This window comes from Crocodylus siamensis, chromosome 4 (assembly GCF_052110815.1).
Source record: "Crocodylus siamensis isolate JL-2025a chromosome 4, ASM5211081v1, whole genome shotgun sequence".
Lineage (NCBI taxonomy): Eukaryota > Metazoa > Chordata > Crocodylia > Crocodylidae > Crocodylus > Crocodylus siamensis.
The window spans coordinates 179,898,305-179,915,599 of record NC_143398.1 but is presented as its reverse complement, the minus strand read 5'-3'; the positions used below and the strand labels follow the sequence as shown (position 1 = coordinate 179,915,599).

At 44.8% G+C, this 17,295-nt stretch overlaps 1 protein-coding gene across 12 annotated transcripts in view; it reads right to left on the bottom strand.

Moving 5' to 3' along the window:
- LRRFIP1 (LRR binding FLII interacting protein 1) overlaps positions 1-17,295 on the bottom strand; it is a 189,172-nt gene that overhangs the window by 152,500 nt on the left and 19,377 nt on the right. The gene's annotated exons all lie outside the window — the stretch shown is intronic.

The following is a 17,295-nucleotide window of genomic DNA, read 5'->3' as shown; positions in this document are numbered from 1 at the left end:
CCAGGAGAAGCGATACCTTTCTTCTCTGTCTTGAATGATTTTGTATGGTTAGAGTGTGGAGAACTGTCAATTGCACTGAGCACAGACACCCCTGCAGGAGTCTACTAAAGAATCCCAATGGGAGGATCTCAACCACACAATTTGTGCTGATGGGGGATTGCTCTCAAGCTCTCTCTGTATCTTGCTCCTTCAGCCTTTTGGCTAGGGCCAAACAAGTGGTAATCTAAACTCCAAGGCCTCCAGGCTTGTGGCTTGCATGTAGGATACCTGCCATTGATTTGGCATCTGAAAACCCAGGCTAAAGAGTCTGGGAGGTAGAATACTTGCCCCCAAACTCACACAATTGAGCTCTGCTTAGTTGATAGAATTAGGAACTGATTTGGGCTAAGGCATGAAATTTCAAAAAAGCAGTAGGTTCCCATCAGCATGTTTGCTGAATAAAGTCATGCTTGGTGTTGGCTGCATTTAATCAACTTCATAGCTGGTTTCCATTACTGAGCACACGCTGCTTTTGGCAGCAGTTTAATGACAGACAACGTATTTAACAAAATTTCCCTGTATGCGAATGTAAGATGAGGAGCTTCCCCCCATATCCCACACCCCCTGTGTTGATTAGGTGGAATGGGACCTCATCTTCTATTCAAGTAAATACAGTAATAATATTACACAGGTGATAGCACAAAATCCCAGCCTGATCTTAATGCCCGAGCATTAATCCTCTATTTGTTTTACAGTATTCTGATGGTCGAGTAGCTCCTTTAAATTTTTTCACCCAAATTATTTGGTATTTTGCCTTGAGGCATTCTTAAGGTTTTCTTAAGAACAACAGCGAATGTTTTTTATTCAATTTTGATATTTCCTGCTGTATTCCTTTAAACTAATAAGATATAAAGGCAAATAACATTCCTGTTATAACCGATTTAAGTGTCCCATTTACTCTTGCTGGAGATTAGTGTCAGGTTTCAGATGCCCGTTAGTAGCTCCACTAATTTCCTTATTTGAAGGCTTCTGCTGATGTTAGAAGACATGGTTTAAATTTTCTACATTCGCTATTTTTACACTGAAAAAATCTCATATTTGGAAACAAGGCAAAGGAATAATTCCTCTTGTATGGCTAGGACAAGCAATGGCAAAAAGGTGCAGGTTAATTAAAGTTGTATGTTGAGATCTGATAGCCAGCTGATGACCTCTGAGCCAGCTAAGTGGATTGTTTCAATTCCTCCATGACATGAAAGCTCAGGGCAAGAAGCACAATTAGCACATTCAGTGTCCTGGGCAGAAATGCTATCAAGTGTGTGTTGAGGGGACATGAGGAGTAAAGTACATCCAAAACCCTAGTGAAATCCCTGCAGCACACAAGCTGCTGCTATCCTGGTGCAAGCTTCATTCTGGTGCCCCTCCAAATTGACAAGCAAGGCCAGTGCCCCACTTGACTACTCCCTGGGAACAGCAGTTCTGTAATATGCATGAGAATATCACTGACATCCAAGATGCAAGAAAAGAAAAGCCTTATTCCAGGTCACTGACATCAATCAGTATTGTATCATAATAGTTTAAATTTGCAAATAAGTGTTACCTCTGCAGCAGTCAATACCTCAGTTATGCTTACACAGTGAAACGTATCCGAAAACAAAATCACACAGGACCACAGAAAAGTTCCAGCTTAGGTTCCTGTCTCATAGGAGGAGCTTTCCTGTCTCTTCCCTCTGCTGAGGTTGTATACCCAGCGCCTCCTCTGCATGCAGTTCACTGCCTCTTTCCCCACGCCCCCCCACCAACACATGCGTGCAGACACAAATTTAGTATCTGGTTTAGCAAAACTGAATTACAATATCAGACTATATATCAGAACACACGCACAATTTACTTGCCATTATAGGCAAGGTGATTCTACAAATGGCCCCCAAATTTGTTTTCCTTTTTAGTGCTAGACTATGTCTGGCTTATATAGACTACATATACATGATGCTCCCTAAAATATGCCGGGATCAAAAACATTTTCCAGCTTGGACCGGTTTCCAGATTAAAAGGGTTTGTCTTAGGTTTCAGTATACCCAGAATGAGGCCTATTGCAATTTTTTCAGGACCCTGGACTATACTTTTCAAAAATATCTTTGGAATATATTATACTGTTCAGTCAAAGAATGTTTACTTTTTATTAGTAGTTAGAACTTCAAGAACCAAAGCACCATGACATGACTTTTTCCAAGAGACATAAGTTAAGAACTAGATACAAACCTCAGTTTCTAGTATCGAGGTGAACCTTCAAGCTACTTCATCTCTCAAATCAGCTTTGATTTCTGGTTTTACACTTTAAGAGTTATGAAAGAAACAGAAACTCTAACAAACAAGAACAAGTTTTCACACTAGTACTTCTAATAAGGTAAACCCATAGAAAGCTACCAACTTATTACTTAACTGCACCAAATAGTTCTGCGACTAGTATATACAAGCTCTTATATGCAGTTTGTCTACAATGACCTCCATGGGTTACTTGGACAAGTCTCTTTACCTGGTGAATAGGTCCAGAATATTTTTAGACTTAATCTAAATGAAAACAACTCAGAATTTGCCTAACAGCAACGGGGACAGGCTTCTCTTTTCAGTTGAAAGAAACTGCCTGAGAGCCTTTTAGCTACAGGCTTCTTGAGTCGATAGAACAAGAAAAATGATTAATTTTTTCTTGTAAAGGGTTAATTTCTTAGTCATCTGACTTCAAGTATGAGTCAACTGCAGAAGAAGAGAAGAGAGTACAGAGAACCGTTACAACAGGAAGTCCATTCCTGCATGACACATTATTTCATGAAGCCACAGGAATCACCACTTTAGAGCTGCAAACTTCTCAAAAACAGCTCTTTCAACTTCCAATCTCTAAATATAGAGAGGAAAAACAGCAACAAGAAAAAGGATGGCCAGGTGATTAAAACTGAGGACAATTACTCATCAGATCTGGGCTCTGGTCCCAGCTTTATATTTCCTGTGTAATTACACAAGTCACGCATGCATCAGTTCCCTCATCTTCCAATATGAAGGTAACTGCTCCTCTACTGCATTTGACAGAGGTATTTAATGAAGGGGTGAGAACCACAGAAATGTGTAAACAAAAACTATATACCCTCTGGTACCCCATTAAAACCCAACTCAAAGTACTGTGACAACTAGTATCATTCTCTATTCACATGGTATGAGCTGATATCCTGCCCTACAGGTTATTGTTCCTTTTGATGGCAGATTCAAAAAGCTGTTAGAAATCAATGAAATATGAATTTATTTCCACTTAGGAGAAATGTTACAACGTTTGCATTCTCCTATGCCTGAAGAAGAGCAAGTGTGCCTGAAAGCTTATAAATAAAGAAATTTGTTTGCAAATATCTTGTTGGTCTAATAAAAGATCTCAGCGCTGCCATAAGTTCTGATTCCCTGGAAATCAATGCCATTAATTCAGTCTGCTCTACTCTCTTTCTTAGAGATCTCTTTAAGAGTCAAAACCAATTACTTTGCCCTCCCCCAGAAAATGTATAAGTTTTCTTTTTAAAATTATTTTGCATACAATGTTGCGGTCGCAGAAGTTGGTAGTCTGACAGGTCAGGAAGTGCAGACTTTGCCATGGGACTCTGCCAATATGACACAAATCTAAATCACTTCCAAGTGAAGTTCACTATTTCCACTCCATCCTGAGCCTCTCTTTTGGGATTGCCACGCAGTTACTAAATATAGGAAATAAAACAGTCAGAGGAGCAGCATAAAACAAACTCTGGTAGCCTTTTTATTCTTTTTGAGGGATGTACAATGACTTCAAAGAACCTGATGATTTGCTGAACTTTGCTAAATGTAATGATGTTAGTTATATGAAGATGAAAAGGATTTTGCAAAAAGTAGAAAAAAAACAATGTAGCAACATTTGCAGGGATTCAGGGTTGGGTAATTTGACATTCAACAAGTACTAATAGTTGGCAGTGCCCTGATTTAACATAAGTACTGTTTAGTGAAGTATTCTCTGGAAGTTGCATACTAGTCTGTCTTAGCCTTCATTTGCACAGTATAATATTAAGGCAGGAGCAATGACCATAAAACTACCCCAAGGCTGACCTCAGAGACAAATGTGTTGAGCTCTTACTTTCATTTATATGGAGGCCTGATTCTGATGGCTCATTTTTCAATTTTAGTAATTGCTTTCAGTATTATGTTCATCTAGAGCTAATTTTCCTTCACTATCTTCTTGTCACGCAATAGAAATAAAGCCTACAACATTTTAAGACCAGCTTTTATATTTTTCTGGGGTGGCTTGAGACAAGTGGGAACTCTGCCATGTTGCTGCTACTATTCTCAAGAACTAAGGAGTAAGAATCCTGTACAGAGAGCAACCATGATAGTAAGCCATCAGTTTGACTTCAACAAAAATAAAGACCTGCAGCTGATGTGCTTTGTCCTCTTTTTCAAAACTACAGCGAAAAGCCAAGTGTTTCTACATACAATCACCAAATTCCAAATTCCTCTTTTTCAAAACTACAGCTAAAAGCCAAGTGTTTCTACATACAATCACAAAATTCCAATAGTTTACACAACCTTTTTTAAGGGGTGTACCCCTTCTGGTGGGTACCCCTTCTGAAATGTACCTCCATCCAGACTGGGGTGGGGTGGGGAAGGAAGTGCTGACAGCCAGCCTGACATGAAGCTGACGGTGCAGCATGGTGAACAGTAGTGGGGGAGGGCAGGGAAGTGGTGTGCAGCAGCAGTGCAGAGTGGCGAATGGTGGGGAGGGGTGGGGTGGGGGAGTAGGGAACTCAGATGCAGAAGCTGTCACCGCCATTCACCACTCCACGCCACCGTGCATACAAGTACCCCCAAGGGTACACGTACTCCCGGTTGACAACCCCTGGTTTACACCATATTTATACAAGGAAAACAGGTCAAGGTTAGAAACTCTTGCTGAGAGGTTTAACACTTAAAAACATATTAATAGGATATGGTCTACCTGTGACCTATTTATTTATTTAAGCATTACTTCAGTGCTTTTCAAGATGACCTAGGGCAGCAGTTCTCATCTGGGGTCACAACAATAAAAAAAAATGAGATCACAAAAACCATCACAGATTTTCTCTTTTAAAAGATGAAAAAGAAGTGGGAAATGACAGGTTCCCCTTGCAGGCTGGCAGCTGCAGCGTGCAAAGGGCTACTTGGGGCTCGGGGGAGCAGGAGAAGGGTGATCAGGCAGGGGGTGTCATGTGAATATGCATGCCCACACATGCTCATGGCAACCAGGCAGCATGGACAGCAGCTCCCTCCAAATAACGGGGGGAGAGGGGGAGGGAGAGGACAGATTACAGCCCCCATGGTGAGGGAAGAAGGGAGGGAGCAAATGGGACAGAGCTGGGGACAGAGCTGGGGCTGGGGGATGCTGCCCAGCCAGGCTGGTGAATGGGGCCTGGGGCAAGGAATGCAGAGCCTGGCTGGGGGAGCAGGATGGAGCCATAGATGGCTTGTCTGAGGGGGGAAGGGAGGCTGGCTTCCTGCCCCTGCACACACTCCCAGGGAGGGAGACACAGGGTGCGTGCCCCCCAGATTTGCACATGAAGCAGGGGTGGATACAGGCTGCCCAATGTAGGCTCGGGGCTCCCCACCCTGCAGCCCTCCCCTTAGGGCCTCTGCAGCAGAGCGGATCAAGAGGCTTGGTGCCACTGCCAGGCGTCCCACATCAGCCACGCTGCCATAGCAAGGTGTCCCCTGCCTGTCTGGCAGCATCCAGCAGCCTGCATCCTCCCCTGCCATGGGCTCCACTTCAGCCACGCTGCCAGTGGGGGCAAGCAAGGAGCTGGGTTCTATGTTCTGCGCCAGCCATAGCAACTGGTGCTTCCCACAGGCAGCAGCTGGGCCACAGGCACTGCTGTGTGGGGAGCAGGGGGCTGCAGGCCCTAGCAGCTTGAGGCTCCTTCCAGCAGGAGTGTGGTAGGCAGGGGGCTGCAGGTTCCAAGTGAGAGGCACCAGCAGGGCTAGAGGCGGGGGTGAGAGTTGGCAGTGAGGGGCCATGCTGAGGAAATAAGGTCATGCTGTGGAAACAGGGTCATAAGTGGGGTCACGCTGAGGAAAAGGTTGGGAAGTCCTGTCCTAGGGGGTTAAAATTAGTAGGTTGGAGCACACAGTGGACAGGACTGCTGAAGAGGATATTATAGAATTTGGTGTTCAATACAAGTATAGTATTTCTTTTGCTTTTTGAATACTAGGATCAGAAATTTATAATAGATGTGGGTAGACCAGAATAAGTATTTTAAAAGAAAAACACAAATCTGACACAGCTAACTTGAGAACGCCGCAGAGTAGAGCTCCTTTGAGTTTAGTGGGGGCAAGACAGGAAGTCCGTGCCAATGCCCCTTCTTTATAAATCCTCACAGCTGCCTTTCTGTACTGTTGACTTTAAAAGGACTACCAAGCAGACAGATGATTTATGTTGTTAAAATACTAAATGTTATAGTTCTATAATGTAATACAGGTGTGGGTAAAATATTGCATGCAGGTCATATCCAGCCCACCAGAAGCCTGAGGAAGGACTATGACCTGCACCACTCTGCGCAGTACAGACTCCTCCACTCCTGCCCTATCCCCCACCTGGCTTCCTCCTGGTGCTGCATCTGTGCAGTCCTGGCACTGTGACTTCCAGGAGCAAGGACTGCATGGGTCAAGGCAGGATGTATGCTGAGTAGCTGTCCCACCTGCTCACCACAATGAGCCACAGCTGCTGCAGTGCCACTAGAAGGCAAGTCCTGGCTAGCTACAGGGGACTGCAGGCAAGGGGCTCAACCTGAGGCAGCTATCCTCATGTTCACCGGTGCAGCACAGCAGCAGTGGTTCATTGCAGCAGGCGGGCAGGAAGGTGGGACAGCTACTCAGCGCACTGCACAGCACCCTGTCCCATGCAGGCCCAGCTGCTGGTGACAGTGGTGCCAAGACAGCCCAGCCCTGGCTGCAGCAGAGTGGAGCAGCATGGGACACAGCCCTCCCTCTGTCAGCTTCTGGCAGTGGCCAGAGGGCTCAATAGGATTACTTGGCATGCTCTCCCCCTGGCCCTCAACAGCTCACCAAAGCTCATTAAGTGGCCCTCCAACCCAAACAGCTGCTCACCCGATATAACAGTTTCTACTGAAAATATTAAGCATTTTGAGAAAAAAGGACCTAACCTAATGTATATACTCAATTCCAAGACGAGCTCCGCCACCCTCCCCCGCAACTTGGAGAAAACAAAGCTGTGTCTTAGAATCAAGTATTAGTCCACTCCAGCTCAGAGGAGCAGCTGTGTGGAGAGGTTAGCTTGGCTGCAGGGGGATGTGCAGGTTTCTCCTTCTAGTGTCTGCTTCCTGCCTGGCACCCCTGCCCCTGCCCCCCCATCCCCCTTGCTGGGAAGGACCAGACAGCGGATGGAGTAATCTGGGTACTGCTGATGCTTTCCTCAGCTGAGCCAGGCTCCCTTCCTCCTTCAGTTCCTAGCTGGAGTAGCCTAGCTTACAGCTAACACAGACAGTAGGCACCAGGGAGGAGCTTCAGAGCTGCACCTGCCCCAGCATGGAAGTTCTTCCTTCCAACTTGCTCCAGACCAGTGAGGGAGACTTGGGGGGGGGGGCACAGAGGAGAAGGAGGAGGAAGAAGGGAGGGGAGGGGAGGCAGGAGAGACCTGTATGTACACTACCACTGCTGCCCCTAGCTAAGCCAGGCTCCCTGCATCTGCTCCCCAAAGCTCCCAGCTGAGGCAGGCATGGGGTGGGGAGAAGAGGGGGGAGTGTGCTCCACTCGCAGCTATGCAAGCAGCCAGTGAGGGAGACAGATAGGGAAATTCTGCTAATTTAGAAGTTTACTATACTTCTCAGTTTTTAATATTCAATTTGCAAAGCTCACACCCAAGTGAATGGGCTTTTGTAGAAGTTTGAATAAAAATTCTAATGCAATTATTTTAAGAATGCTGTTTTTTAAGAACAGGTGAAAGTACATACTTATTCACACCATTTTGTATTACTGCCTATGTATCAAGAAACATCTCATTCTGGCATCCAATTGCCTGATATAACATATATGGCACGCTCCTCAAAGAAAAGATGGAAAAAACCCCCAGCAACAAATAGAGGGGAATAAGAGGCTGACGGGGTTAATATGAACCTCAACTTTGTTTTAAGATTTGCATACTTAAACATCTGAATATTAATAATGGAAAGCAGTTTTGGCAGGATAAACACATACACATTCTAAAGGAAATTAAATCAATATAGCAGTTGTATAGTATACACTGAAAAACAAATGTCATACTGCTACAGCTCAAATGTCTAACTCAGAGAAACTTGTCAGCAGAGAGAATACTGGATGAACTACTAGCTAGCCTCCAAAACTGGAACAGAGGATTTGGGTGAAAACAAGACATACAATACAGAAACACTCTATAGCACTGATTCTTAATCTTTCTAGACTCAAGCCACACCTCCTAAAATGCCAGCTCTTAGTTTTCACACATTTTTGACTACAGAAAAATAACAGGGTAATTCTTCTGTTGCAAAGAATTTCCAAAGTCCATAACAGGCCAGAATGGTTTTAACACTATGGATTCTTATTTGAAATCTACAGGTTTATCTTGTGAATAAGATGTTTGCATACCTAACAGTATTAACACAGTGGAGTACTCTGCAGCACCCTTGAAAGGATCAAGGCACCCCTGGATGCCATGGCACCTTGTGTTGAGAATCATTGCTCTAGTTTGGGGATTCCATCTAACAGGGACACTGCTTCCCTATTCAGAGGTTTAAAGTTAGACATTTTTAACAATGCTTGAATCTTTTCCTTGCAAAAAGTAGATTTTTGTCTTCCTGTTTTTATTCAAAATGCACAGAGTCAGACTAAGCCACTGAAAATGGTGCCTTAAGAAACATGAGAAATTTTTATCTTGTCTACAGTATCCACTTACAAAAACAAGGATAGACAAGTTGAAAATGGAACAGTACTAGAATTTTAAGTATTCTGATTAAATGAAAATGTAAGAGTTTAAAAACAAAAAAGTTTTTTATTATTATTGTTATCCCAAATTAAAACACTTCTATAAAACATGGGAGGGGTTGTTTTTGCTAAAACCCAACAAACACTTCCAAACCTCTAGGAAAAAAAAAGAAGTTCATCAAACATGTAAATGCCCATTTGGCTACATACAGACAGTCAAAAAGCCTCAGGCTATATCTAGTCAGTCTTCACAGGTTAATCTAAGCTGTGTAGATTGAACCAATAAACAAGTGAACAGACATTCACTTTAGATTCTGACAATGCAACCACATGCCTGCAGTGGCTCAACGCCAGATGCTGGCGGGTGCCAGAGCATGTCTCCATGCTCAGCTGGGACAGATAGCTTGGACTAAGGCAAGCCCACACATCCTGAAGGGGGCCCCAGGGGTTTGCAGGGGAGGTGCAAAGTATCGTAGAATGCTGAGGGATTGTGAGTTAACTTGAATCTGGAGGGGATCTAGGACAAATTCAATAAACCTATTTAACCTACATCAGTTAAGTCTGATACTACATCAGGGGCAAGCAAAACACAGCCCGTGGGCCAGATCCAGTCCACCAGGCAATTTCATCCAGCTGCAGGCGGGTGCCTACCAATTCACTGCATCCGGGCCAGCCCCACACTGCCACTGTTATGCTTGTATGGGCCTAAGCCCCACTCACACTCACGGGGCAGGACATGCTGCACTCCCACCCTCTCCTATGGGACCAGCCCTGACCCTGGCCCCACAGGTAGGACAGCACTCCCACCCTAACTCTAACCCCCTCCACATACCCCACAACCTCACACCCCCACATCCTCCCCACACACCCACAGACACCCCCCCCCCAAAACCCTGACAACCCCCCCCCCACACACTATATAAGAATAAAACTTCACTGTCATTATGCCATCACCTCTATATACAATGCAAATGCACACAAATTAGGACAAAAATATTTTTTGAAATAAAACTAAAATACGTTACTGTAGATGTCTGATTTTTAGTATATCATTTTTTTTAACCAGTTCCAAGATGGCAATCCCCCTTCCCAAAAGGAGTACTTCTGGGGTCAAGGGGAGGGACTTCTGGTGGCAAAGGTCAGATGTTAAGGGTGGAACTTGCAGTCCCAAGATGGTGACTAAGGGGCGGGACACCTGTCAAGGGGTGGGGCTACTCTTGCAGCCCTCAACAGCTCACCAAAACCCATTAAGCAGCCCTCCAGCCAAAATAATTGCCCACCCCTGAACTATCACTCATCTAGGTTGGTTTTCCTATTTTTGTTCAAAGTTCCTTCCCTTTGCATCCTCCATTTTTAAAAAAGAAAACTATTTTTACTCCACTTTGATCACGTACAATCACTGATACCAGCATTCCTACATAAATCTCATTCATATTACCTTTGGAAGCAGCAGAGGGAACACAGGGAATGAAACGAAATATTGTTTCTGTTTTGATGCAATAAAATAAGGATTTCCTATAAACTTTACATTGTACCCTCTATAATGTTGTAGAATAATATATACATTAGGGAAGTTCAACTTGCAGGTCTGCATGATGCATACAGCCTGCAAGGGGTTAATTTGTCCTCCAATTTGTCCTGCAAGGACAATTTGTCCTGCAAGGGGTTAACTTCTCCTACATGCTTCTGTACTAGCTGCAGCTAGTCTGAGTTCCCTCTCCCTTGAGATTCTGCTTCCAGCACCTGCACCTGGGGGCAAGACAGCATGGCATGGTCCAAGAGGTTGTCAGAAGTTTGAAAACCTTGGTCTACTTCATAACTATTTCTGAGAAAGTTATAAATTTGGTCCCAGTTCATGTGGGACTCTTCACAATAAAAGATTCAAATATATCTTTGTGTGTGTGAAATTCTTCCAGACAGACAAAATACTTGCAAAGGAAGCAGAAGTACATAAATCCAACTCTATATTCTGAACTTTACATCTTTTCAATATTTAGAACACTATACAAACACTTCTTGATTTATGGCAAATCTTTTCTGAAAAAGAAGTTGATATAAAATTAACTCAGACTGGTAGAGACACTTCCAAGAGAAGTGGTGCTGGCTCCTACCCTGGGGGTCTTTAAGAGGAGGCTGGATGAACACCTCACTGAGGTCATTTGACCCCAGTACTTTTCCCTGTTATGGCAGGGGGTCAGACTTGATGATCTGCTCAGGTCCCTTCCAACCCTACCAACTGTGAACCATAAAAATCTATCCTGAAATATGCTGATGTCAACTAAACTCCTTCATGTAACTAATTCTATAAGACATCATTGTTTTAACTTATGCTTATTAATTATATTTCTATTCCTACAGATTTTTCTTCCAATGAAGATTGTAATTTTTACATATTGTATACAACAAGACACCCAAATATGAAATGCAGTAACTGGCACTAGGCTTTTAGCACTGCATGAACACCTCCAGCACAGCTGTTAGGAGAACAAAGAGCAGACTATGTTTACGTAGCCAATTTAAAAGAGCATGTGCAAAGATGACTAATCCTTGTTTACAAAACACTTGCAATAATTGCACAGAGGGTTAATGGCATTTCTGCCATTTTATATCCAAAATAGCTTCCCCTCACCCCCACTTGCAAAAAGAGTTCTACAGTTTCTTTGTGTTGTCTGAAAGACTGGATTTTTTCAGAGGGAATAAATAATAATGATGATAATACTAATAAAATTTCTTCCTGACCTTAGTGCAAGCATGAAGAGCAGTAGATTTCCTCTGTTAACAACCCTTATGATAAAAAATGGAAGAAAAGCTACAGTATTTTAAATGTCCTCCCATAAGTAAGCTAGAACTGGGTATGCCCAAAACAAAGAAATTGGGACAAGTAACTATATGTTTACAGCTAATATTTACTGATGGATATCCACTTCAGAGAGGGTGGGGGAGGGAGGGAGGGAGTGAGTGAGTGAGTGAGTGAGTGAGTGAGTGTACACATACATATACACATGCATACACACAAACTGGCATTTAACACATTTGAAGTAATTTTTAAAGTAACTTCTAAAAATGAAAGGGGAAAAAATTATCCTCTGCATTTTTATCATATTAAATTTTAGTATCAACATCTTATTTACAGAACAGAAATTTACCTGGTCAACAGAAGACTACAGCTGATGTCTGGTATTATTCTGCAGCCATTCTTCTCACTCTGGAATTTTTTGTAACTGAGAGACCGTACATGTCAAAACATCTTCATTCATGACTCAAACAGAGCTGACTAACCCATCAGCTCTGATTAAGGCCAAAACCAGAGTTATTTAAGAAACGAATAGACAGCTTGTGTGTCAGGATAGGATAAGATTAAAATATCCAAATGAACTGAGCTGCCATGGATTAGCTAATCTATTTTCCTTCCAAAAGACTTTACACTTTTAACCCTACTTAAGAAACAGGAGTTCAGTTTTAAAAAAACATAATGTAATACCTCTAAGATAAAAAGATTTAGGTTCTTTAGGAAATGGATGAAAAACAGTAGATTATACCTCTAAGATAAAAAAACAGTAGATTATACCTCTAAGATAAAAAGATTTAGGTTCTTTAGGAAATGGATGAAAAACAGTAGACATTTACTGTAGTTCTCAGTAGTGTCCCTACGGCTGCTTCCACGCTCTTAATACTGTTATTGATTTCATATAAATGAAAACAGCAGAAGTCCTTTTTTAATTTATTCTTCTCTTCCTCTTGCTGGATTCATCCAGCTGTCACGTCACCAATTTAGCCTTCCTAGTAGGCAGTGATGTTAAACCTAGGCATTAGCAGATTAGTACGATATTAGGAACATCTAGATTACAAAGAAGACAGCCAATAATCAAGATTGCAAGTGTACATTACAATTTTTTCTGGTGCATACTTTGGGGACATTTCTACAACCTTGATCCCAACAGACAGAAGAGCAATCTAGTCTTGAACTTGCATTTTAACTTTTGCCACATCTCTAAGAGCATACACGTTGTTCCTGCTGATCTATTTAACAGATTTACAGTAAGTTTTTACCAGAGGTGTTGCTTTATACACATAATGACATGGGCCAGTTTTACTTGGCAAGCATTCAGAACTTATAAAAGGGATCAGTGTGTTACCACTGCATTTACAAAAGGTTGCATCACAATGATGTGAACTTTCTGGCACAGTGGCCTTCTCAGCCAGCATGATTTTATAGTGATATCAAGGAAGTAGGCCATACCTCCTACCACGGGTAATTGGTAGAGGTCACATATAAAGTAGGCACTGATAAGAGGCAATCGGCTTTTTTTTGGCCGGGGTAGCTGATAATGTCACCAATAAATGCCAAGTGCATGCGTGTAGCCACAACATGCACACAGCCAGGAATGTAGCCCAACAGCTTGGAGAGCAACCTCTGGCTGGTAAGACTGTTGTGGGGGGGAAGGAGCAGGGGGAAGGCAGATCAAGGCCCCCATGGTGAGGGATGGAGTGGAGCAGGGGCAGGTGCTACACAGCTAAGGCAGTGAATGTGACCCTGGCAGAGAGCTGCAGGCGACTCCTCTGGAGGGCATGGGGAAGTGGGGTGGCTCCCTGCCATTGCATGCACCCCCAGGTGCCCCCTCCCCAGATTTGGGTATTGGGTGAGGGTGGGCTGTCTGCTGTGGGCTCAGGGCCAGAGGATGCACTGGCCTCTTCCTGGTGACTGGGAGGAGGGGGTACTGGGGCTGCAATTAGGGTGGGCAGCAGCAGCACTGGGAGGAGTGGCTATGGGATAGACTACAGCCAACCCAAAATTCCCTGTAGACACCCCTCCTGCTACTGCCTCCCCCACCCTGAGCACAGCCCCTGCCTAGTCCCACCCCATGGGAAAAAGGCCAGCACAGCCCGTGGCCCCGAGCCCACAGTGGGCAGCCCACCTCTCCCATTGCCTCATGCATAAATGCAAGGGGGGGCATGAACCCCATCCTCCCCTGGGGGGTGCATGCAGCAGCAGGGAGCCACATCCCTTTCCCACCCACCTGCAGCCCCTATATGAGCCACCTGTGGCTCCATCCCACTTCCAATCCCAGGGTCACTTTCACTCCCCCCCTTACCACGGAGGCCTCAATCTGCACCCCTACTCCTCCCCAACCATGCCCTTTCCCCACCACAGACTTACCAGCCAGAGGTTGCTTTCCAAGCTGCCAGGCTGCGTTCCTGCAAATCAGCTACTGGATTGGTATCGGCCAATAAGACTAATTAATAACTGGCAATCAGTATCAGCCAAGAAAATCTTTATTGGTGTACCTCTAATAACTGGTATCACAAAACAACTGACTGTCTCTCTAGGCAACCAGCATTGTTGCAGGAACCTGAATTATGCAGTCTGTCACATTAGTAGTCTGGGCTGTAGAGGTCCAAACTGGGCAGAAAAAAGGACTACTATCAAATTCTAGCCTCTTAACTTTGTTGTTACTGACAAAGGGCAATATTTGTGGTATGTAGGTTAGCTTTTTGATTTCACGGAATGCAAGTGCTGCTGACATCTCCATGGTTTGTTTCATCCTATTCTGATGTAGTCAGGCGGGTTAGTATGTTGCACATATCCAGGGATACAGGATGTAGCCATATTGGCTACAGGCAAAAGGAATCAGAACTTGTGGCAGAGAGGATATCTTTTATGAGACCAACTAGGTATTTGCAAAAAAAAAAAATCTTTATTTGCAAGCTTTCAGACACACTCACCCTGCAAGTTCCACCCTTAACATATTTCACAGGAGAGCTGAAGTTGTTGTAGTATCTCCTGGTTGCAATAGTTAATTTTGTGCAAATTAGGCTCAGATAAAAGTTAGAACTATTTACCTCAGTGTTGTCTGGTGTCAGGCAGGATGTTAAATTATGTTTCCTTCGGTTACAATATTTCATATTTCACAGCAGGATGGGGTGATGGAATGTTCCCCTGGGCAAGGAATTTCTTTTGTCCTGAGGCAGCTTTGAGCTCTGTGAACATGCAGATATAGCTGGAACAATAAGCAGGAGCCAAGGTGTCAGCTTTCAGGTTCCAAAGTAGTAAATTTGCTTCCTGCCATGGATTTGGACATTACATGGGCTTGGATGACCTCTTGTGAGCTTTCAAGGATGATGCAGTCAATTTCTGCAGGCTACAAATGATTTAATTATTTTTTTTAATTTCAGAACTTGGCGGGCACGACTACTCGTGGTCATTTAGCAAAAAATAATTTTGAGGTTAAGATGGTACTGGTTTGTTAAACTACCATTTGTTTGTATGGTATGTTTTTTCATAGAATCACAACTCTGAATAGATAGTCTTATAACCAGAAGTGTTGGTTTTAATCGATCACCTAGTATTAGAACAGAGGGAGTGGGAGAGAAAGGAGGTAACAAATGAGGTTTCTCCTGCTTTTCCATATTATCCCAGGTCAACCAAAGGAATTCTTATGTTAAATAATCCTCCACCATTTTTAGAATCTGCAAAGATGGCCAATAACTAGGGACAACTGTAATTCAGGCTCTGGTGAAGGGAAAAGTGGGCTCCCTGCAGGCTCACTGGAACCAATATCAGGCATTTTTCAGGACGGGCTGTCCCACACCTCTAACTGGCTAAGGGAGCCCACCACAGTGCTGATTACCATTGAACAGCAGCACACAGGCTGTTCTTAAGCTGTTTTGCCACCATCTGTATGAAGAGTGCCTACAGGAAACTGCTTCACTCAATCCATAGCAAAAGAAATTGTTACAGGGACATCATCACACTGCTCTTGCTCCTCTTTTCAACATGCAGCATGCAAAATGCTGAAATCATAGAATCACAGAAATTTAGAGCTAAAGGAACCAGAAAAGGTCATCTAATCCAACCACTGCCCAAAGCAAGGCCGGCACCAACTATATCATCCCAGCCAAGACTTTGCTTAGCTGGCTGGATGTGGGGCGAGTGGTGTGAGGCTGGGAGGGGGAGGGTTCCCACCAGCTGGGTGCCTGCCCTATAGCCAGGGGTGGAGCAGGAATTTTCCCCAGCCTGCTACACAGTCTCCCAAGCCCTGCTTTCCTCTGCTGCTGCATGGGAAAGGAGGCGAATGGCAGGCTTGGGAGAACCATGCTGGGTGCCGGACCCCTAGCCAGCTGCGGAGTGCAGGGCACCCCCTGCCACAGAGGCTTCTCTCTGCCTGGCACAGGTCCCCTGAGCCCCGCTCTCCCCATCAAGCTGAAAATCGGAGGAAATTCTCCTCCGCTCCCACACAGCAGCAAAGCAAAGCAGGGCTTGGGAGAAGCCCCTGTGGTGAGGGCACCCTGCACCCCATACTCAGCTGTGGGGGCCAGCACCTGGCACGTGCCCACAGCCCCTAAAGCAGGGGGTACTTACCTGCTCAGCTCTAGGCAGGGCTTTTAAACTCCCCACCAAAGCATGGAAATCAAACAACCTGATTGGCTGACTCTTGGCAGGGGCTCATCCTGTATTAGGCTGCCCTTGGAAACCTGAGGAGCTTCCACTGTGTTTCTAGGACTCTGCTGCCTTTCTTCTCTGCACTTGAGATAAACAAACACAAAAAAAATTAAGCTTTTTCCTCTGCCTTCTCTTCCACACAGTTTCAGGCCATTCCTACCCAAATCGTAGTTTTGTGGGCCTTTGGGGGAAACACTGTATTTTGGGCTTTCCCCTGAGCAGGACAGTCCTTGAAGCAGACCTTCCCCTTATGTCTAAACTACACTGGTCCCTATTAGACATGCACTGATACATTGGTCAAATATCAGATCAGTACCGATATAAAGAAAATTGTCTACAGCAGATATCGGCCCAATTAGGCCGATAATTTAGCCGATAAATGCCTGTGCTGTGTGCAGCCACAGCACAGCACAGAGCAGAGCCAGCAGTGTGGACAGCTTCCTCCAGCTGGTAAGCCAGAAGGGCAGGGGGGAGAATCAACACCCCCCTGTGGTGAGGGAGGGGGCAGGGGCAGGCACTGCCCAGCTTGGGGACGGGGTGCGCCACAGGACTGAGGCCACAGCTTGTGGGGTGGGAGCAGCTCCCACCGCTGGTTGCACCCCAGGAGGGTAGAGGCAGGGAAGCAAGCTCCCAAATCTGCCTGGCACGGGCTGCAGCTGTGGGGTCAAGTGGGAGCTGGCACTGCACACGGCATTTTTTGCCAGGTGCTGGGCTCAGAGTGGACTCCGGCAGTGCTGGGAGGAGGCTGCCGCCACCCCCTATTTAATCACAGCAGCCATGGCTTTTCCCAGTGCTTGGGTGGAGGCAGGGTGTTTAGCTGTTGGTTGCGCCAGGCACCAGCGCTGGGCTGGGAATGGAGCTGTGGTGAAATTTGGGGTGGCTGCAGC